Source organism: Oncorhynchus nerka, linkage group LG27, assembly GCF_034236695.1.
Source record: "Oncorhynchus nerka isolate Pitt River linkage group LG27, Oner_Uvic_2.0, whole genome shotgun sequence".
Lineage (NCBI taxonomy): Eukaryota > Metazoa > Chordata > Actinopteri > Salmoniformes > Salmonidae > Oncorhynchus > Oncorhynchus nerka.
This window is the reverse complement of record NC_088422.1, coordinates 59,030,948-59,053,960: the sequence shown is the minus strand read 5'-3', so window position 1 is coordinate 59,053,960 and position 23,013 is coordinate 59,030,948. Positions and strand designations below refer to the sequence as shown.

General features: G+C 41.6%; 1 pseudogene; it reads right to left on the bottom strand.

The window, feature by feature from the left end:
• Positions 1-124: 124 nt before the first annotated feature.
• Positions 125-8,167, bottom strand: LOC115112517 (gonadotropin subunit beta-1-like; annotated as a pseudogene).
• Between the last annotated feature and the right edge of the window lie 14,846 nt (positions 8,168-23,013).

The window sequence follows — 23,013 nt, the reverse complement described above, 5'->3', positions numbered from 1 at the left end:
AGCAAATACTTTGACTAAAGTGTTTTATTCTGTGAGCACATCAATGATGACAACAGTATCGTAAAATAGTCCAACTGTTGCTTTACATAGGGTGTTGGAGCAGCCACAGTTCAACTCTACAGTATTACGCTTCTAGTGGGTTAACTACACAGCTGGGTGTTGCCATGCTTATGCGATCACAGTTGGAGTTGTCTGTCTTGCATTTGATGCAGGTATAACGTAGGGGTTGGCCCCGGATGGACAGACTTTCAGGTTGACCTCGTAGGACCACTCCTTGAGGTTACACACCCCCTGGGAGTGTGGCAAACGTTTGCTCTGATAGTTCAGATCCTGTCAATGACCGCATTCATACCAGTAAGTTGAAACACTGGCCTGGTCTCAGATCTGTTGTGTTGTATAGTCAACTAATGGCATGGCAATAACCATAGGACTTGGCAAGACAGCTCAAACCGGTCTGCAATTCGTTTAATGTAAACTTTTTTTATTGCATGAGCTACTTTTCTGCTGCCATTGTGAGCTACACAGAACACAAATATAAACGCAACTTGTAAAGTGTTGGTTTTATGAGCTGAAATAAAAAATTCCAGAAATGTTCCATACACACACAAAAAGCTTATTTCGCTCTAATTTTAAGCACACTTGTTAGTAAGAATTTCTCTTTTGCCAAGATAATAAATCCACCTGATAGGTGTGGCATATCAAGAAGCTGATTAAATAGCATGATCATTACACAGGTGCACCTTGTGCTGGGGGCATTAAGGCCACTTTAAAATATGCAGTTTTGTCAACACAATGCCACAGATGTCTCAAGTTCTGAGGGAGCGTGCAATTGGCATGCTGACTGCAGGATTGTTGCCAGAGAACTGAATGTTAATTATTCTACCATAAGCCGTCTACATCGTTTTAGAGAATTTGGCAGTACATCTAACCGGCCTCACAACAGCAGACCATGTGTAACCATGCCAGCTCAGGATCTCCACATCCTGCTTCTTCACCTGCAGGATCATCTGTGGGGGTGGGAGGCAAAGGAGTATTTCAAATCTAATTTTACTGATCAAATACACGTGTTTAGCAGGTGTAGTGAAATGCTTGTGCTTCTAGCTCTGACAGTGCAGTAATATCTAACAGTTTCACAACAAACAGTTGAAGTTGGAAGTTCACATACATTTAGGTTGGAGTCATTAAAACTAGTTTTTCAACCACTCCACAAATTTCTTATAAACTATAGTTTTGGCAAGTCAGGACACCTACGTTGTGCATGACACAAGTCATTTTTCCAACAATTGTTTTACTTGTAATTCACTGTATCACAATTCTAGTGGGTCAGAAATTAGCATACACTAAGTTGACTATGCCTTTTAAACAGCTTGGAAAATTCCAGAAAATGATGTCATGGCTTTAGAAGTTTCTGATAGGCTAATTGACATAATTTGAGTCAATTGGAGGTGTACCTGCGGATGTATTGTACCTGCGGATGTAACTCAGTGCCTCTTTGCTTGACATGGGAAAATCAAAAGAAATCAGCCAAGACCTCTGGAAAAAAAAGGTATGAGGTAGGACAATTATGTGGATATATTGAATCAACATCTCAAGACATCAGTCAGGAAGTTAAAGCTTGGTCGCAAATGGGTCTTCCAAATGGACAATGACCTCAAGCATACTTCTAAAGTTGTGGCAAAATGGCTTAAGGACAACAAGGTCAAGGTATTGGAGTAGCCATCACAAGCCCTGACCTCAATCCCATTGAACATTTGAGGGCAGAACAGAAAAAGCATGTGCGAGCAAAGAGGCCTTACAAACCTGACTCCATTACATCAGCTCTGTCAGCAGGAATGGGCCAAAATCCACCCAACTTATTGTGGGAAGCTTGTGGAAGGCTACCCGAAACGTTTGACTCAAGATAAACAATATAAAGGCAATGCTACCAAATACTAATTGAGTGTACGTAAACTTCTGACCCACTGGGAATGTGATGAAAGAAATAAAAGCTGAAATAAATCATTCTCTCTACTATTATTCTGCCATTTCACATTCTTAAAATTATGTGGTAATCCTAACTGACCTAAAACAGGGAATTTTTAGTAGGATTAAATGTCAGGAATTGTGAGAAACTGAGTTCAAATGTATTTGGCTAATGTGTATGTAAACTTCTGACTTCAACTGTATACCCAAAATACACGTACATCTAATTAAGGAATGGATTAAGAATATACATATGTCAGAGCGGCATTGGACTAAGACACAGTGGCATAGTATAGAGTACAGTATATATACATATGAGATGGGTGATGCAATATTCCAAAACAATGAAAGTGACTAAGATACTGTGGAATAGTATAGAGTACAGTTTACACATATGAGATGAGAAATGCAAGATACAGAGACATTATTAAAGTGGCTAGTGTTTAATTTCCTTAAAATGGCCATTGAATCCTAATATATGTCTATAGGTAGCCGGTAGTGATTGCTGTTTAGCAGTCTGATGGCCTTGAGATCGAAGCTGTTTTTCAGTTTCTCGGTTCCAGCTTTGATGCACCTGTACTGACCTCGCCTTCTGGCTCGGGTGGTTGATGTCCATGATGATCTTTTTGGCATTTCAAAAAGTGTGTGTTGTAGATGTCCAGGAGGGCGGGAATTTTGCCCCTGGTAGTGCGTTAGGCACCCTCTGGAGAGATTTGCGGTTGTGGGCGGTGCAGTTGCCGTACCAGGCTGTGGTACAGCCCGAGAGGATCCTCTCAATTGTGCATCTGTAAAAGTTTGTGAGGGTTTTAGGTGTTAAGCCACATTTCTTTAGCCTCCTGAGGTTAAAGAGGCACTGTTGCGCCTTCTTCAACACACTGTCTGTGTGGGTGGACCATTTCAGTTTGTCAGTGATGTGTACGCTAAGGAGCTTGAAGCTTTCCACCTTCTCCACGGCAGTCCCATCGATGTGGATGGGGGATGCTCCCTCTGCGGTTTCCTGAAGTCCACCATAATCTCCTTAGTTTTGTTGATGTTGAGTGAGAAGTTATTTTCCTGACACCACACTCCCAGAGCTCTTACCTCCTCCCTGTAAGCTGTCTCTTCGTTGTTGGTAATCAAACCTACTACTGTTGTGTCGTCTGCACACTTGATGATTGAGTTGGCGTGCTTGGCCACGCAGTCATGGGTGAACAGGGAGTACAGGAGGGGGCTGAGCATGCACCCTTGTGGAGCCCCAGTGTTGAGGATCAATGAAGTGGAGGTGTTGTTTCCTACCTTCACCACCTGGGGGTGACCCATCAGGAAGTCCAGGACCCAGTTGCACAGGGCGGGGTACAGGCCCAGGGCCTCGACCTTGATTATGAGCTTGGAGGGTACTATGGTGTTGAATTCTGAGCTATAGTCAATGAACAGAATTCTTACATAGGTATGCCTCTTGTCCAGATGGGACAGGGCAGTGTGGTGGCAATTTGCCTCGTCTGTGGATCTTTTTGGGCGGTAAGTAAACTGAAGAGGGTCTAGGGTGGCAGGTAAGGTGGAGGTGATATGATACTTAAATAGTCTCTCAAAGCACTTCATGATGACAGAGGTGAGTGATATGGGGCGATAGTCATTTAGTTAAATTACCTTTGCTTTCTTAGCCACCATTGTCCCTATCTCGTAGCATGTGGGGACAACATACTGGGATAGGGATAGATTCTGATACCATCTGGGCTGTCAGCCATGTGAGGGTTAACACTCTTTAATGTCTTACACGGAACCCAAACCTGCTGCGCGAGTGCGCCATTGTGCATAAATGTATTTTGTTCCCCCACTACCAAACGCGATCACGACACGCATGTTAAAATATCAAAACAAACTCTGAACCAATTATATTAATTTAGGGACAGGTCGAAAAGCATTAAACATTTATGGCATTTAGCTAGCTAGCTGGCACTTGCTAGCTAATTTGTCCTATTTAGCTAGCTTGCTGTTGCTAGCTGATTTGTCCTGGGATACAAGCATTGAGTTGTTATTTAACCTGAAATGCACAAGGTCCTCTACTCTGCCAATTAATCCACACATAAAACTGTCAACCGAATCGTTTCTAGTCATTTCTCTTCCTTCCTGGCTTTTTCTTCTCTTTATATTGCGATTGGTAACTTTCATAAATTAGGTGCATTACCACCACTGACCTCGTTCATCTTTCTGTCACCCACGTGGGTATAACCAATGAGGAGATAGGACGTGGGTACCTCCTTCTACAAACCAATGAGATGGGAGAGGCAGGATTTGCAGCGCGATCTGTGTCTATTTTAGCCCTTGGCAATGCAGACGCTCGTTGGCGCAATAACTGAATAACATGTCTAAATTTATTTTGCAACACTCAAGTATTCGACGCGAGCAGTGTCGTCAGCCTGTAACTCACGTCGGCCGTGGAGAAGGAGAGCCCACAGTCCTTGGTAGCAGGCCACATCGGTGGCACTGTAATATCCTCAAAGTGAGCAAAGGTGTTCAGCCTGTCCGGAAGCAAGACGTTGGTGTCCGCGACATGGCTGGTTTTCCTTTTATTATCCGTGATTCTCTGTAGACCCTGCCACATATGTCTCGTGTCTGAGCCGTTGAACTGGGACTCAACTTTGTCCCTATACCGACGTTTAGTCTGCTTGATTACTTTCCAGAGTGAGTAACTACACTATTTGTATTCTTCTATATTCCCAGTCGTCTTGCCCTGGTTAAATGAAGTAGTTTGTGCTGTCAGTTTTGCGCGAATGCTCCCATCTATCCACGGCTCCCATCTATCCACAGTGAAGTTCTTCGAGGGCCATCGTGGTATTCGCTTGGGGGGTGTAGACCGCTATGGCTATTATTGACATAAATGATCTCAGGAGATAGTAAGGTCGGCATTTAATTGTGAGATATTCTAAGTCGGGTGAACATAAGGACTTGAGTTCCTGTATGTTATCACAGTTACACCATAAGTCGTTAATCATAAAAGATATAAACTGGCTTTACAGAGTCAGACAGTATATCTTGAGAGAGCCATGTTTCCGTAAAGCGGAATATGTTACAATTCCTGGTGTCCCTCTGAAAAGCAATTCTCGCCTTGAGCTCATTAATTTTATTATCCAGTAAAATACTCGGGAGCAGTGGGTGGTGTGCACGTTTCCTGAGTCGGACCAGAAGACCGCCTCTAGTACCTCTCCTTCGCCGGCGTTGTTTTGGGTCAGCCTCTGGAATAAGTGTGATTGCTCTCGGGAGAGCAAACAAAGGATCCGCTCCAGGGAAGTAGTAATCCTGGTTGTGATGCTGGATGTTCTGTTGAGTTGCCGCTGCTCTAATATCCAATAGTTCTTCCCGGTGTATGTAATGACACAAAACAATTCCTGAGCTGATAATGTTTTTAAAAAATAGTACATAAACAAACAAAATACTGCAGAGTTGCTTAAGAGCTAGTCGCGATGCTGCCATCTCCGTCGGCGCCATTGTGTGACAGCATATTTCTGTTTGTTATAAGGCCCTTTTGTGAGGAAAATCTCATTCTGATTGACTGGGTCTGGCTCCCCAGTGGGTGGGCCTATGCCCTGCCCAGGCATGTGAAATCCATAGATTAGGTTCCTATTGAATGTATTTCAATTGACTGATTTCCTCATATGAACTGTAAAATCTTAGAAAATGTTGCATGTTGTGTTTATATTTTTGTTCAGTATTTATCAAACGGTGCTAGTGCAACATCAAATAGTATAATTAATGATTTAGATCAATTAGCACATAGTCCTAGACAATTAAATTAAATTAAACAGCAGACACTGTGCATGGCTGCACTACAATATATTACACAACAGCTCACATGCAGCTCACATGCAACATAATATAACTCAATGTAATGAAAAACAATTGTAACCTTCTTTGATAAACAACAGTGTTGTGTTCATTAGGGCACTGAACAGAGATCTTTTTGTATCAGAAAATAAAAATATGTCCAGGTAGGCCCTCCCTGTTTCAGTTAGTCTTGCCCAGTTTGGTACCTAATAAACACACAACCCTAAATAAGTACTGTCTATCCCTATTTCGCTACCGTTGTTTCGAATAGGCCGGCGGAGATGGTGATGGTGATGTTTCCGTGACTCATGTTGTTTAGTCGGCTGCCACATCTGCAGTCTGTCCCCGCCCTCACTGGTGTCATCCACCGTGTTGCCATGATGGCCAGCTGCAGCTTCCTTAAGTGGGTGCAGTACATAATGCTTCCACAATGTGGTTGGTTCAGAGTTCGTTTTGGTATTTCAACCTGCATGTCCTGATCGCATCTGGTGTGGGTGGACAAAATCAACATGCGTGCAATGGTGCATGCGGATGTGCCCAAGCGGTCTGGTCAGCATGTTAGGTCACACTTTAAACAACGTTTATCTTATAAGGCCTTCAGACTCCCTTTACAAGGGCACCCCAAATCATTAAGTAAATGTCATCCTATATGAAGGGTGGCATATAGGGTTATGTGTGCCACATTTGCCAAAGCACCAGACAAAAGTATTTCATCTGTTGTATCACTATTTTAACCTGAATATGATTATGGCCATAGTGGCAGGTTTCCTAAATGAGATTTTCTCAGACCACATAACATTCCCTCTTGGTCTCCCAAATGAACATCTAAAATGATGGCCTTTATCTACCATTTCAATCAATGACTCACAACCGCTCAGAGGACATTGCTGTGGCTCTGTTAAAGATGTTTGTCAGAGATAATGCCATCAAAATCTGAGATATTCAGATGCGCAAAGAGAGATTCTAATCAAATCACATTAAGAATACAGACAAAGTCAGATGAGTCATTTTCTGTTTGGTCATGAGCCAATACCAATAGTAGGTTTGGGAGGACAAAGATAGTATACCGTTGGAAGCTACTTCACTCATTAAGAGAATAGATTATTCTACATCAACATAGCCCTCTTAGATGTTTGTGGCCACGATGAAAGGTGCAAAGAGTGACATCTTAAGGCTATTGTTACTGTGCGGTGGACAAGATTAGATCATCTATAAAAAGTAATTTGATGTAAGTCAATGCAGGCATCCAGGGGAGGGAAGAAGGGAGGACAAATGTATCACCAAAATGATGTTGAATTAGATTACATGAAATGTTCAGATTAAATCGTCAATTAGTTGATCAAATAATCTGTGCTACACAGAGTCTTTTGAAATGAGGAAAAATGTATTATTGTTATTGTATTATTATATTATTGCATTATAAAACGCTACAGTCAGGGTACCCAAGCAAATTAGAAGGTGAAAAGGGGAGACAATTAAGAGATTACATTTGTACAGTACATCTCAAAATCAAATCTCATTAAAGTCTTTCAACTTTTCAACAACAGTAACAATTTAACATTCACACAATATAAAACCATTAGAATTCAAATAAACATTACACTATCAATTTATCAATGGCAGTTGTCCTGTATTTTTCTTCTATTCAGTTTAGTCACATTGAAAAGATTGGAACCCTTCCAGATCAAGTTCTACCTCTCCACAAGTTGTATCATCTATTTTGAGCATGACAAATACAAAAATTACAGTCAAACATAAATATTCAGGGGTAACACGCATGCCATTCAGATATACACTAGTTACACACACACACACACACACACACACACACACACACACACACACACACACACACACACACACACACTAAGGAATGAAATTTAGAGGCAGAGATAGTCAATGAAATCAGCAATGAACACAAGAGTCTGCAAAGTCAACATGCTCATCTGTTCTCCCTTTTGATTTAGTGACCAAGAAGGGTTGCCCCAGCTATGTTATTCTCTGCACGTATAGATATTATCATAAGGGTATTGCTCCATATATGATTGCTTTAATCCGACAAGGACCTTTCTTATACCTTGCACGGGGGTGGACTCAAATCTTTTAAGCTCTGTTGCCTTGGAATACTGAGATTTGTCTTACCTGTCTGTCTAAGTGTAAATATAGTGGTTTAGCTCCTTTGGTACGTGGACAGGCTCAGGTCTGTAACTCAAGGTCAATTCACCCACACAAGCTCACACCTTTAGACTATGTGTGTCAAAACACAAGGCAGAATGCTCCCACTAGAAACAACATGTAACACTGCCAACGCATGGGAAACACATATAACGCCTCCATCTCTTATAGCGTAGGTGCCTGTCAGCCCCCTCTCAGAAAGAGGACAGCACACCAAATCCTCTGTCATTTCAGACTCGAAACAGTGTTGTCCGCACTATAGATATTCCTTGGATACATTAATATGTAACAGAGATGGTTGTGTGACGACACTTGTAGAGGTTCTGTCTATTTGACCAATGAAGGCACTCGGTTGACAATCCCATTCTGTGGTGTATCATAATTATTGCATTCCTTCTGAACCATTGGCTGCCTTTATATGTTGCCGATGCATAAGATGGCTAAATCGAGGCTTATCTCTAAAGAATCTTATTTGGCATAGGTTAATTTTCATGAAAGTGCAATCATTTGACTAAGCCATTATTCAGTTTAATATTAATCCTTTTATAGGGGAATATGCTAAGTAAGTGACTCTAGTATTTTATCATTTCTGACACCTTCACCAACCATGCTCACACTTGAAGATAAATCCAGTGTTGGGAAAAGTATCCAATTGTCATACTTGAGTAAAAGTTAACACCTTAATAGAAAATGACTCAAGTAAAAATGAAAGTCACCCAGCAAAACGCTACTTGAGAAAAAGTATAGAAGTATTTGGTTTTAAATACACTTATCTATCAAAAGTAAAAGTATAAATCATTTCACATTCCTTATATTAAGCAAACCGTTTTCTTGTTTTCTTTTTCATTTACAGATAGCCAGGACCAGGGGTACACTCCATCACTCAGACATCATTTAGAAACAAAGCATTTGTGTTTAGTGAATCCGCCAGATCAGAGGCAGTAGGGTTGACCAGGGGTGGTCTCCTTATAAGTCTGTGAATTGGTTCTGTCCTGCTAAGCATGTAATGAGTACTTTTGGGTGTCAGGGAAAATGTATGTAGTAAAACTTACTTTCATTAGGAATGTAGTGGAGTAAAACTTGTCAAAAATATAAATGAGTACTACTTAAGTAGTACTTTTACGTAAGTGCTTTACACCACTGGTTGGACCAAACCAAGAAGGGTGGTGGCTAGTGTCTGTAGGTCTCTTAATGGACAATAACTAAACACATTGTTTACCAGACTGTCAAATAAATTGTTACTAAAATGTACACTTTGCACTGGAGCAAAGAGATCTGGAGCTTATGTTACCAATGAAGCAATGGTAGGGAAAGTTAGCCATGTCCCTAGCTGGCCAGGCTCTGCTGCATTCAGTCCTGTCATGCAGGAGGGTCAAGTCAGGATGAGCCTGCAGGAAGGGTACCACATGAGGGAGGAGCATGTCTTCCCTGTAATACACAGCGTTAAGATTACCTGCAAAGACAACAAGCTCAGTCCGATGATGCTGTAACACACTGCCCCAGACCATGACGGACCCTCCGCCTCCAAATCGATCCTGCTCCAGAGTACAGGCCTCGGTGTAACGCTCCTTCCTTCGACAATAAATGCAAATCCGACCATCACCCCAGTTGAGACAAAACCGCGACTCGTCAGTGAAGAGCACTTTTTGCCAGTCCTGTCTGGTCCAGCGACGGTGGGTTTGTGCCCATAGGCGACGTTGTTGCTGGTGATTACACCAGGCCTACAAGCCCTCAGTCCAGCCTCTCTCAGCCTATTGCGGACAGTCTTGAGCACTGATAGAGGGATTGTGCGTTCCTGGTGTAACTCGGGCAGTTGTTGTTGCCATCCTGTACCTGTCCCGCAGGTGTGATGTTCGGATGTACCGATCCTGTGTAGGTATTGCTACATGTCAGCTGTCCATCCTGTCTCCCTGTAGCACTATCTTTGGCGTCTCACAGTACGGACATTGCATTTTATTGCTCTGGCCACACATGCCTCCTTGCAGCATGCCTAAGGCACGTTCACGCAAATGAGCAGGGACCCTGGGCATCTTTCTTTTGCTGTTTTTCAGAGTGAGTAGAAAGGCCTCTTTAGTGTCCTAAGTTTTCATAACTGTTACCTTAATTGCCTACCGTCTGTAAGCTGTTAGTGTCTTAACGACTGTTCCACATGTGCATGTTCATTAATTGTTTATGGTTCATTGAGGGGTTAAATGTGGAAGACATGTTTCAGTTGAATGCATTCAGTTGTACAACTGACTAGGTATTCCCTTTTTCATATTTATTTTATTACATTATTTCTATAAGGAACTCTTAAACGACAAACAACAAAGACTGACTACCAATGCCGACTACCCAAGGAGGCAAGACAAACGACACTTCTCTGACTTCTTCCTCCATAGTTATGCGTCAGAAGACAGACCTCAGCACTGAAACTGAGGCCTTCATAGCTGGTGCGATTTCTGAGGCGTTAGCCAAGCAATAGAACTCTCTCAAGGATATACTGCAACGGGTGTTAGCTGAGGCGGTCGAACCACTCAACAGAAAACATCAAGAGACTTTTTAGAGACTGTTGAAGCTCTTACGATCGACGTTGAGCGAAGGATGAAAGGGATTTTTTCCCCCACCTTTATTTAACCAGGTAGGCCAGTTGAGAACAAGTTCTCATTTACAACTGCGACCTGGCCAAGATAAAGCAAAGAAGTGCAGCAAAAAACAACACAGAGTTACACATGGAATAAACAAATGTACAGTCAATAACACAATAGAAAAAAATCTATATACAGTGTGTGCAAATGGAGTAAGGAGGTAAGGCAATACATAGGCCATAGTAGCGAAGTAACTACAATTTAGCAAATTAACACTGGAGTGATAGATGTGCAGATGATGATGTGCAAGTAGAAATACTGGTGTGCAAAAGAGCAAAAAAGTAAATAAAAACAATATGGGGATGAGGTAGGTAGTTGGATGGGCTATTTACAGATGGGCTATGTACAGCTGCAGCGATCGGTAAACTGCTCAGACAGCTGATCCTTAAAGTTAGTGAGGGAGATATGTCTCCAACGATTTTTGCAATTCGTTCCAGTCATTGGCAGCAGAGAAGTGGAAGGAAAGGCGGCCAAAGTAGGTGTTGGCATTGGGGATGACCAGTGAGATATACCTGCTAGAGTGCGTGCTACGGATAGGTGTTGTTATGGTGGCCAGTGAGCTGAGATAAGGTGGAGCTTTACCTAGCAAATACTTATAGATGGGTCTGGCGAAGAATATGCAGCGAGGGCCAGCCGACGAGAGCATACAGGTTGCAGTGGTGGGTGGTATATTGGGCTTTGGTGACAAAACGGATGGCACTGTGATAGACTGCATCCAGTTTGCTGAGTAGAGTGTTGGAGGCTATTTTGTAAATGACATCGCCGAAGTCGAGGATCGGTAGGATAGTCAGTTTTACAAGGGTATGTTTGGCAGCATGAGTGAAGGAGGCTTTGTTTGCAAATAGGAAGCCGGTTCTAGATTTCATTTTGGATTGGAGATGCTTGATGTGAGTCTGGAAGGAGAGTTTACAGTATAGCCAGAAACCTAGGTATTTGTAGTTGTCCACATATTCTAAGTCAGAACCGTCCAGAGTAGTGATGCTAGTCAGGCGGGCGGGTGCGGGCAGCGATCGGTTAAAGAGCATGCATTTAGTTTTATTAGCATTTAAGAGCAATTGGAGGCCATGGAAGGAGTGTTGTATGGTATTGAAGCTCGTTTGGAGGTTTGGTAACAGTGTCCAAAGAAGGGCCAGATGTATACAGAATGGTGTCGTCTGTGTAGAGGTGGATCAAGGAATCACCCGCAGCAAGAGCGACATCATTGATATATACAGAGAAAAGATAATTGAACCCTGTGGTACCCCCATAGAGACTGCCAGAGGTCCGGACAACAGGCCCTCCGATTTGGAACACTGAACTCTATTTGAGAAGTAGTTGGTGAACCAATTGACAATCTGTCTACTAAGGTGGACAATCTGCAAGGTGAAAATAGGGAAAGCAAATGGAAAATCACAACTGGAGAAGATGCAGCTGAAATGGAGGACCATTCAAGTCACTCAAATGTAAGATTAATTTATTTAAAGGAGACAAGACTGACGATCCGATCGAATTCCTACAGAGAATGATCCCTAAATGGATCCCATCCATATCTCACAAGGTTGAGATAGAAAGAGCCCATCTCATCTACTCAGGACCTGGGACTAGTAATTCTTCAGACAGACCGAGGACGCTGATCTTGAAGGTCCTCCGGTACAATGACCGCCAAGCCATTCTACAAGGAGCCAGAGCAGCAGAGCTCATTCACCATGGTGGTAAGGTACTACGTTTTTTCCCTGACTACAGCACGCACACCTCCCAATGTGGCAAAGTCTTCAACGTGGTCCGGAACAAACATTCCGGACATTCGTCGTCTATTCAGCAACGCTCTGAGCAAAACACAGGGGAGAGCGCCTGTCATTCATCACAGCACAAGACGCAGGAGAAGTTTGTGGCATCAGTGGGCAAGGACAACCACGAGCACCGCAGTGAGCACCACGCAGCTGGTCCTGTTGTGAGGAGGAAGACTCAACAACGGGGCCATGCAAACACAGGAAACCTATGGAATAAGTGAACTGGTCAAGAGGATTTATTCACAACTCCAAGGAGTTTTGAGAAACATCTGATCTAATTACTTGTGATCATTATGAACTTCGATAAAGGAGCACCAGCAAGCCAGCTAACTAGTGAACTAGCTTTCCAGCTAGCTGGATGATTAGGACAGTAAAGTTACAGCTAATAATGTTAGCAGCTAGCTAAGCAAGTCATAGTACCAACTGTTAGCTAGCTAACTGATTATCTATTCAGTAGTGTTCAGTATAACCTACTGTTGTTGAAACTGTCACCACTGAATTATTTAGCAAGTTAGTTTTCCATGTTTGTGCTACAATAAGGCTTAATCATTCAGTCAGTTGAGTATTTCTTGCCTTTCTAATATCTCCATTGTGTCAGTTAATGCAAGATATTTAGGAAATGGAGTGAGACATTCAGGAGTATTGGGAGGGTTTTAGTGATCGACACTGCTGCGTTCAGTCACTGGTCTAACATTGAGGGTAGAGGGCAGACAGTTGTGTTCTAACCTGTCAGGGAGGGGAGGGTTTCTTTGTTTCAATTGTTTTGATACATTTTGCAGGATTATTGGGCTGGAATGCCAATCTGAAGGGTTTTGTAATTTGATATATAATTTTATCCAACAATGGAGGTGTGTACTGTTTTTTTGTCTGGAATATCTGGTTGACATTTATTTAGTTGGCAACTGAAGAGTCACTTTATTGCTGTCGTAAGTTACTTTTCTCCCCTTTTATCCATCAAACTGCCATTCACATCACCACAGATGGATCATGATGTAACGGTTTTCTGTATGTGAAGGAGAGTCAGACCAAAATGCGGCGTGGCTATTGCGATCCATGTTTAATGAAACAAAGTAAACACGAATCAAATACAAAAACAATAAACATAACACGAAAACCAAAACAGCCTAATACTGGCGCAAAGTAACACAGAGACAGTAACAAGGACAATCACCCACAAAACCCAACACCAAACAGGCTACCTAAATATGGTTCCCAATCAGAGACAATGACGAACACCTGCCTCTGATTGAGAACCATATCAGGCCAAACATAGAACTAGACAAACTAGACATGTAACATAGAATGCCCACTCAGCTCACACCCTGACCAACCAAAACATAGAAACATACAAAGCAAACTATGGTCAGGGTGTGACACATGGCTAGTTTAGTGATAATTGCCTGTAATCTGAGGGGTTCTAATGAGCCAAATAAGCAAATTTAAATGTCTTGACGTATTACATAGGAATAAAATTGACATTGCACTATTGCAAAATACATATTTTAGAGGGTAGACTTTTTTTTAAATACTACAAACTGGCAGCTGCTTCCTGCTTTATATCTAAAGGGGTGCTTATTCTACATGAAGACCATCTACCCTTTACAATTGAAAAAAAGTGAAAATGATAAATAGGACAGATTTACTTACACATGTTCCACTCTGTATGAAAGGAAAACAGAATTTGTATCTATTTATGCTCCTAACTCAATTGACAAAGATTTGATTCCTTCTGTAACCAGAAGCATGCTCAATTTATCGGAATATACGCTTAATATTGGAACTAACATGAATGCCATTATTGATTCTAAGCTATATAGATCTGAACCTTCTCATAGCTCATCACAAGTGAATGCTTCCAATGCACTTAAGATTGAGATCTTTAAAAGCTTCTTATTGCTAGGGTCCCGCTAGCGGGACAACTTCCGGTGAAACTGGAGGGCGCGCAATTCAAACCAATAATCATAAATATTGTGGATTTTAAACATTTATGTACATGTAAGTGTCTTATATCGTCTGAAAGCTTAATTTCTTGTTAATCTAACTGAATTGTCTGATTTACAGTAGCTATTACAGAGAAAACATGCCATGCGATTGTTTGAGGACGGCGCCCCACATCAAAATATTTTTCCACTGGCACAGGTTTCATAAATTCACAAATAGCGATTAAATATTCACTTACTTTTTGAAAATATTTATTTGATTTGTCATCCAAAGGGTCCCAGCTATAACATGTAGTGTTGCTTTGTTAGATTAAATCCTTCTTTATATCCCAAAAAAAAGTATGTTTAGTTGGCGGCACCGATTTGAGTAATTCACTCGTTCAACATGCAGAGAAAAGAATCCGAACATCTACCGCTAAACTTTAAAACAAGTCAAAATATGTTTCTATTGACTCCTCAGATACCCTAAAATGTAATCAAACTATAATATTTCATACAGAAAGAAGTATGTTAAATAGGAAACCGATATTAGCAGGTGCATCATGTCTTCATCGCGCGCACTAACACTAATTTCCAAGAGTGTGTCCCTGTACTAAATCTCATATTTCTTACTTATTTTGGAAGTTACAAGCCTGAAACCTTGAACATAGACTGCTGACACTCTGTGGAAGCCATAAGAATTACATCCTGGGAGCTAGAATTCATTATTTTCTGAAATTTCCATTGTAAGAGCATGGGCTCTCAAAAAATAAAAAATCCTTTTTTTTTTTCTTTGGATTTTCTCCTACCATAACTATTGTGTTATAGTCTCCTACATTATTTTAACATACAAACTTCAAAGTGTTTTCTTTCCAATGGTAAGAAAATTATATGCATATCCTGTCTTCAGGGCCTGATCAACTGCTGGAGATTTTATTATCCCACAACTAAGGACTATACATGCCTTTTCTGCTAGATTTAAGAATTTCTCGAGAATTTACTGTGTTTTAACATCTACTGATATTACAAGTAACATGGAACATATAAAAACATTACCAGCCATTTTATCTGATCATAATCCCATTCTTTGTACATTTCAATTCTTCCCAATGAAAACGTGTGCGCTGAGATTGAGGTTTAATAACACCTTACTACACACCTCTTGACATAATCTTTCAGTTTAGATCCAATTTAAAATAATTTTAAAAAATAAATTACCACTCTGTGGAAGACTCAACTATGGTATAATTAGTTGTAAAAGGTGTCATATGAGGAAACACTACACATCCTCTAATTATCCTCTAATTTACAGAAATTAAGGTTTCAGAAAATCAGTGAACTGGAAAATCCTTGTAAAATCCTGGAAGACTCTCTTAAAAACAACTATTCAACAGAGAGAAATTGAGCTAAAAACATATACTGGAACTAACTGACCTTTTATTTTATTTTACCTTTATTTAACCAGGTAGGCCAGTTGAGAACACGTTCTCATTTACAACTGAGACATGGCCAAGATAAAGCATAGCAACACAGAGTGACACATAAACAAACGTACAGTCAATAACACAAAAGAAAAGAAAAATAGAAAGATCTATGTACAGTGTGTGCATATGTACATTTGAAGTCGGAAGTTTACATACACCTTAGCCAAATACATTTAAGCTCAGTTTTTCACAATTCCTGATATTTAATCCCTGTAAAAATTCCCTGTTGTAGGTCAGTTAGGATCACCACTTTATTTTAAGAATGTGAAATGTCAGAATAATAGTAGAGAGAATGATTTATTTCAGCTTTTATTTATTTCATCACATTCCCAGTGGGTCAGAAGTTTACGTACACTCAATTAGTATTTGGTAGCATTTCCTTTAAATTGTTTAACTTGGGTAAAATGTTTCGGGTAGCCTTCCACAAGCTTCCCACAATAAATTGGGTGAATTTTGGCCCATTCCTCCTGACAGAGCTGGTGTAACTGAGTCAGGTTTGTAGGCCTCCATGCTCGCACACACTTTTTCAGTTCTGCCCACAAATGTTCTATAGAATTTGAGGTCAGAGCTTTGTGATGGCCACTCCAATACCTTGACTTTGTTGTCCTTAAGCCATTTTGCCACAACTTTGTAAGTATGCGTTGGAAGACCCATTTGCGACCAAGCTTTAACTTCCTGACTGATGTCTTGAAATGTTGCTTCAATATATCGACATAATTTTCCGACTTCATGATGCCATCTATTTTGTGAAGTGCACCAGTCCTTCCTGCAGCAAAGCACCCCCACAACATGATGCTGCCACCCCCGTGCTTCACAGTTGGGATGGTATTCTTCGGCTTGCAAGCCTCCCCCTTTTTCCTCCAAACATAACGATGGTCAGTTCTATTTAACGAACAGTTCTATTTTTGTTTCATCAGACCAGAGGACATTTCTCCAAAAAGTACGCTCTTTGTCCCCATGTGCAGTTGCAAACCATAGTCTGGCTTTTTTTACGGTGGTTTTGGAGCAGTGGCTTCTTCCCTGCTGAGAGGCCTTTCAGTTTATGTCGATATAGGACTCATTTTACTTTGGATATAGACACTTTGTGCCTGTTTCCTCCAGCATCTTCACAAGGTCCTTTGCTGTTGTTTTGGGGTGATTTTCACTTTTCGCACCAAAGTACATTAATCTCTAGGAGACAGAACGCGTCTCCTTCCTGAGCGGTATGTCGAATGCGTGGTCCCATGGTGTTTATACCTGCGTACTATTGTTTCAATATATTCACATTAATTTTCCTCCCTCATGATGCCATATATTTTGTGAAGTGCACCATTCCCCCTCCTGCAAACAATTCTGAGGTCTTGGCTGATTTCTTTTGATTTCCCCATGATGTCAAGCAAATAGGCACTGAGTTTGAAGGTACGGCCTTGAAATACATCCCCTGTTACACCTCCAATTGACTCAAATTGTGTCAATTAGCCTATCAGAAGCTTCTAAAGCCATGACATAATTTTCTGTAATTTTCCAAGCTGTTTAAAGGCACAGTCAACTGTAAACTTCTCACCCACTGGAATTGAATGAGACAAGATAGTAATTACTAACAATTGGATACCTGGAAATCGGGGAGAAAAAGTGGGTAAAATTAAAAATATATATTAAAAAAATGGTTTATTCCACCTCATCAGTTACCATTGCAACAATGGCTGCTTACAGTTTTAAAAATAATAAAAAATTATCGCCCCAATTTCATAGTATCCAATTGTTTTTAGTAGTTACTACGTACGGGCTCGGGAGAGATGAAGGTCGAGAGTCATGCCGCACCAATGTGTCGGAGGAAACACCGTGCCCCTAGCGACCTTGGTCAGCCTGCACTGCGCCCGGCCCGCCACAGGAGTCGCTAGTGCGCGATGAGACAAGGATATCCCTACCAGCCAAACCCTCCCTAACCTGGATGACGCTAGGCCAATTGTGCATCGCCCCATGGACCTGCCGGTCGAGGCCGGCTGAGACAGAGCCTGGGCTCGAACCCAGAGTATCTGGTGGCACAGCTCACATTTAAGGAAATTGTACTTATGGAACTCTCCATGACAAGAATCCATAGGGCCACGGTGTCCACTCTGGACACATTGAAAAAAGCAGGAGCGGACATTTCTGAACCCTTAACCAATGGGCCTTAACATCCATGAATGTGTATCATTAATTTTACACTATCTCTGAGGCTATATGATGACTGTTCAACAGATTTACTAAGTAATATTATTGGTTTTATCTCATGATTTATTTTACATGCCATCAGATTGCCGGTGGGGTTAAAAAATATATGTTTAAATGTATTGTATGAATCCTATGACTTGAAATAATAAAAACTTGATGTAAAAAAAATCATAATCTAGTAACCCATTATACTATTAATTTATCTTAATACCTTTTACACCACTTACGGACGTCTACTTGTATGTGTGCAAGTTGTATATTATATATATTTTTCTTTTGTTACTTAATCAAATCTCTAGGAACCCATTATACTCTTCATATGTTACTTTATCTCTGGTAACAGCATATTCGGGAATAGTACTTTCTCCTTTCATATTTCCACATACATAATAACCTCATACCATCAAACTCCGCTGATGAGACATGTTACTGTCTGAGACATGTTATCCTCGTTACTAATGACACGTGTTATTATGTTATCCTCTAATGAGACATGTTATGTTATTCTCATTACTAATGAGTCATGTTATCCTCTGAGAAATATTACCCTCGATTTGAGATCCTGAGACATGTTACCCTCTACCTGTAGATCCAACGAGCGGTGGTGGACTTAGGAATTTACAAACAAAAAACATCCAGTCAGTGGCAGTTCTGTGGGCGAAAACAGCTCGTTGAAGAGAGGTAGAAGGAAAATGGCAAATAATGGCGCAGAACAAAAGCGGGGTGCAGAATGGGCTCTTCGAACTCACAACTAGTTGGTCCTTGTCACAAATGGGCTATTGCAGCAGACGACCAAAACGGGTTCCACTCCTACACTCTAAGAAAAAAATGTACTATCTAGAACCTAAAAGGGTTCTTCCGCTGTCCCCATAGGAGAACCCTTTGAAGAACCATTTTTGGTTCCAGGTAGAACCCTTTTGGATCCAGATAGAACCCTATTGGGTTCCATGTTGAACCCTTTCCCCAGAGAGTTCTACCTGGAACCAAAATGGGTTCTCCTATGGGGACAGCCGAAGAACCCTTCTGGAACCCTTTTTTTTCTAAGAGTGTATCAGCTAAAAACAAGAAGAAGCGGCTCCAGTGTGCACGTAATCACCAACACTGGACAATTGAAAAGTGGGAAAATATCACCTGCTCCGACGAATCCCGGTTCCTGTTGCGTCATGCTGATGGCAGAGTTAGGATTTTGGTGTACGCAGCATGAGTCCATAACCTCATCCTGCCTGGTGTCAATGGTACAGGCTGGTGGCTGTGGTGGAATGATGTGGGGAATGTTTTCCTGGCACACGTTAGGTCCCTTGATACCAATTGAGCAATGTTTCCATGCCCCAAAGAAATCAGGCTCTTCTGGAGGCAAAGGGGGGTCCGACCCGGTGCTAGATGGGTGTACCCAATAAACTGGCCAGTGAGTGTATTTAAGCACATACACACTGAGTGTACAAAACATTAAGAACACCAGCTCTTTCCATGACATAGACTGACCAGGAGAATCCAGGTGAATCTGTGATCCCTTATTGATGTCACCTGTTAAATCCACTTCAATCAGTGTAGATGAAGGGAAGGAGACAGGTTAAATAATGATTTTTAAGCCTTGAGACAATTGAGACATGGATTGTGTATGTGTGCCATTCAGAGGGTGAATGGACAAGACAAAATTATTAAGTGCCTTTGAACGGGGTAGTAGGTGCCAGGCCCACCGGGGAAAGTATTCAGGCTCCTTGACTTTTTCCGCATTTTGTTACGTTACAGCCTTAATCTAAAATGTATTAAATGTTGTTTTTTCTCTCCTCAACCTACACACAATACCCCATTTGTGGATTTTCTCCCATTCTTCTCTACAGGTCCTCTCAAGCTGTGTGAGGTTGGATGGGGAGCGTCGCTGCACAGCTAATTTCAGGTCTCTCCAGAGATGTTAGAGCGGGTTCAGGTTCGGGCTCTGACTTGGACACTCAAGGACATTCAGAGACTTGTCCCAAAGCTACTCCTGCATTGTCTTGGCTGTGTGCTTAGGGTTGTTGTCCTGTTGGAAGGTGAACCTTCGCCCCAGTCTGAGGTCCTGAGTGCTCTGGAGCAGGTTTCATCAAGGATCTCTCAGTACCTTGCTCCGTTCACCTTTCCCTCAATCCTGACTGGTCTCCCAGTCCCTGCCGCTGAAAACTATCCCCACAGCATGATGCTGCCGCCACCATGCTTCACCGTAGGATGGTGCCAGGTTGCCTCCACACATGAGGCTTGATATTCAAGCTAAAGAGTTCAATCTTGGTTTCATCAGACCAGAGAATCTTGTTTCTCATGGTCTGAGTCCTTTAGGTGCCTTTTGGCAAACTCCAAGTGGGCTGTCATGTGCCCTTTACTGAGGAGTGGCTTCTGTCTGGCCACTCTACTATAAAGGCCTGCTTGGTGGAGTGCTGCAGAGTTGGTTGTCCTTCTGGAAGGATCTCCCATCTCCACAAAGGAACTCTGAAGCTCTGTCAGCGTGACCATCGGGTTCTTGGTCACCTCCCTGACCAATGCCCTTCTCCCTTGATTTCTCAGTTTGGCTGGACAGCCAGCTTTAGGAAGAGTCTTGGTGGTTCCAAACTTCTTCCATTTAAGAACGATGGAGGCCACTGTGTTCTTGGGGACATTCAATGCTGCAGAAATGTTTTGGTACCCTTCCCCAGATCTGTGCCTCGACACAATCCTGTCTCGGCTCTCTCCTTTGACCTCATGGCTTGGTTTTTGCTCTGACATGCACTGTCAACTGTGGGACCTCATAGAGACAGGTGTGTGCCTTTCCAAATCATGCCCAATCAATTGAGTTTACCACAGGTGGTCGCCAATCAAGTTGTAGAAACATCTCAAGGACGATCAATGGAAACAGGATGCACCTCAGCTCAATTTCGAGTCTCATAGCAAAGGGTCTGAATACTTATGTAAATAAGGTATTTTTGTTTTTATCTTTAATTAATTTGCAAAAATGTCTAAACTTGTTTTCGCTTTGTCGTTTTGGGGTATTGTGTGTAGATTGTTGAGGATTGTTATTTATTTAATCCATTTTAGAACAAGGCTGTAATGCAACAAAATGTGGAAAAAGTCAAGGGGTTTGAATATTTTCAGAAGGCACTGTGTATATATATATATATAAATAATAGTGCATTAGAATATCAGTATACAGCTACCATAACATCAGGCTGACTTTGGCCTTAGAGGTTGGTGGCACAACATTTGCTCTCCATCCAGGCGCACTGTACGAAGGCTGACCACTTGTCTCTCTAGCATGTTTCTGGGTGTGTTGGGAAAAAGGCAGACATTTCCGTTCTAACCAAATGAACAATAAAATATCTATTCTTATACTATGCTATTTGATGATGGAATTCTGTAAATGTAGGCATAAGTTAATTGCAACTAGTCCATTAGGTCAATACTTTGAAGACAGATCAAAAACTGTCTCCACTTCTGTCTGAAGCTGACTAGAGACACAGATTTGCTATCCATTTTTTAATCATTTGATGTGCATGTTTTATATATATTTTTGTTTTGCATTCGCTTCGAGATGTTATTAGATGAGGTGCTCATCAGGTGCAGGATGCATGTGCCCCATGTGTCTTTCGATCTGGTTGCATAGTAGACGGTCAAATTATATCAATGGCACTTTGGAGGGTTACCTTTGATAGGTGACAACAGTTGCATTTGACTATCCCAGTATTAGAAGTGGTGGTGGCTGAGGTGCGTAGTGACCCGCTCTATCCACTGGGGGATGATCGAGCTCTGCATGCGCTGCGGCACATGCTCGATTTGGACGAGGCACAACTCCTCAATAACACGCACAATGGGAAATAGGGGAGGTAGAGGCAACGGACAGATGTGTGATGCGCTAACTTAACCGTGGGTTATTTCACATATGAACATAAACTTTAATTTGTTCTCTCTCCGACGCAGCTTCTTTGAATAGGCTGAGCTATTGATACTCGCTAAGACCTGCGTTTTATATTGTTTCGCTCCCAGCACTGATGCAGCGGTGGATCTTTTTTCGGGAATGGGGGTGATACTCAATAGATAGATCCTGTTGAATTGAGACAAGACAACGTCGAGACGCGTCAAAAAAAGTGTCATCCACCGAGTGCAATCGAACACAGATGCATAGGTGATATGTTCGCCGGTTGGATACGTCGAGGGATTGTAATATTCCCAAAACAAGATGCGAAATTGGGCAAACCAAGGAATTGCATCCTCACCTACAGCACATTTTGTAAGGTGCTGAAACGATTTCGTTCGGCCTTTATCAAATGTAAGGAGAATGTCTAAATGAATGAAGGTGGGGTATTTTTTTTAACAGAGTGAACACAATTTCGTGCGTAATTGAAGGAATGTTTATGATTAACTACACAGACTAATGTTGCAGTTATCATGCGTTGTCTGTCTCCTGTTGCCATGCTAGTTATTGTTATTATTACGATTAATGATTAATTCGTGTTGTAAATATTGTCATTATAATTATTAGTATTATTAGACTTGTCGTGTTTTGCTGGTCTTAAGTTGGTGATGCGTAGGCTTTAGTGCATGCATCGCCCAAACACGGGACATGCATTTGAATACATACATTTGTAGGTTGTCTAATCGAACTGCTCTTTCTCCCTTGCAGCTGCTGAAGACGTCAGCAGAATAAAGTCATTCAGAATCACTGAAGGTGTACAGGATTAAAGGACCGGGTTTCTCATCACCTAAAATGGCAACCAGGAGGGACCACGAAAATGCAAAAATGCCGTATTTCTGCAAGTACTCACACTGGAGTTAACCACCTGAGGGACACATGAGGTGGTTTTGTGAATATATTGTCCAATAACTGGTGATTTAATAGGCTGTACATTTGAAAATAATTTAAGGCCTACACATTCACAGCCTATATTTTCTTGGCTGTAATAATGATGTCATAAAATATGAGTTCGTTTTTACAAAAATATAGTAAGGTGTTTTATGTCAACGACAACGTGAACTGTGTTCAAAAATGGACCTTTAATTACGCATTCTTAACTCACCTACGCCTCACTGAATAACAGGTGCCTGCTATCTGTCAAAGCAGGATCAACCAACCTGTGCGCCC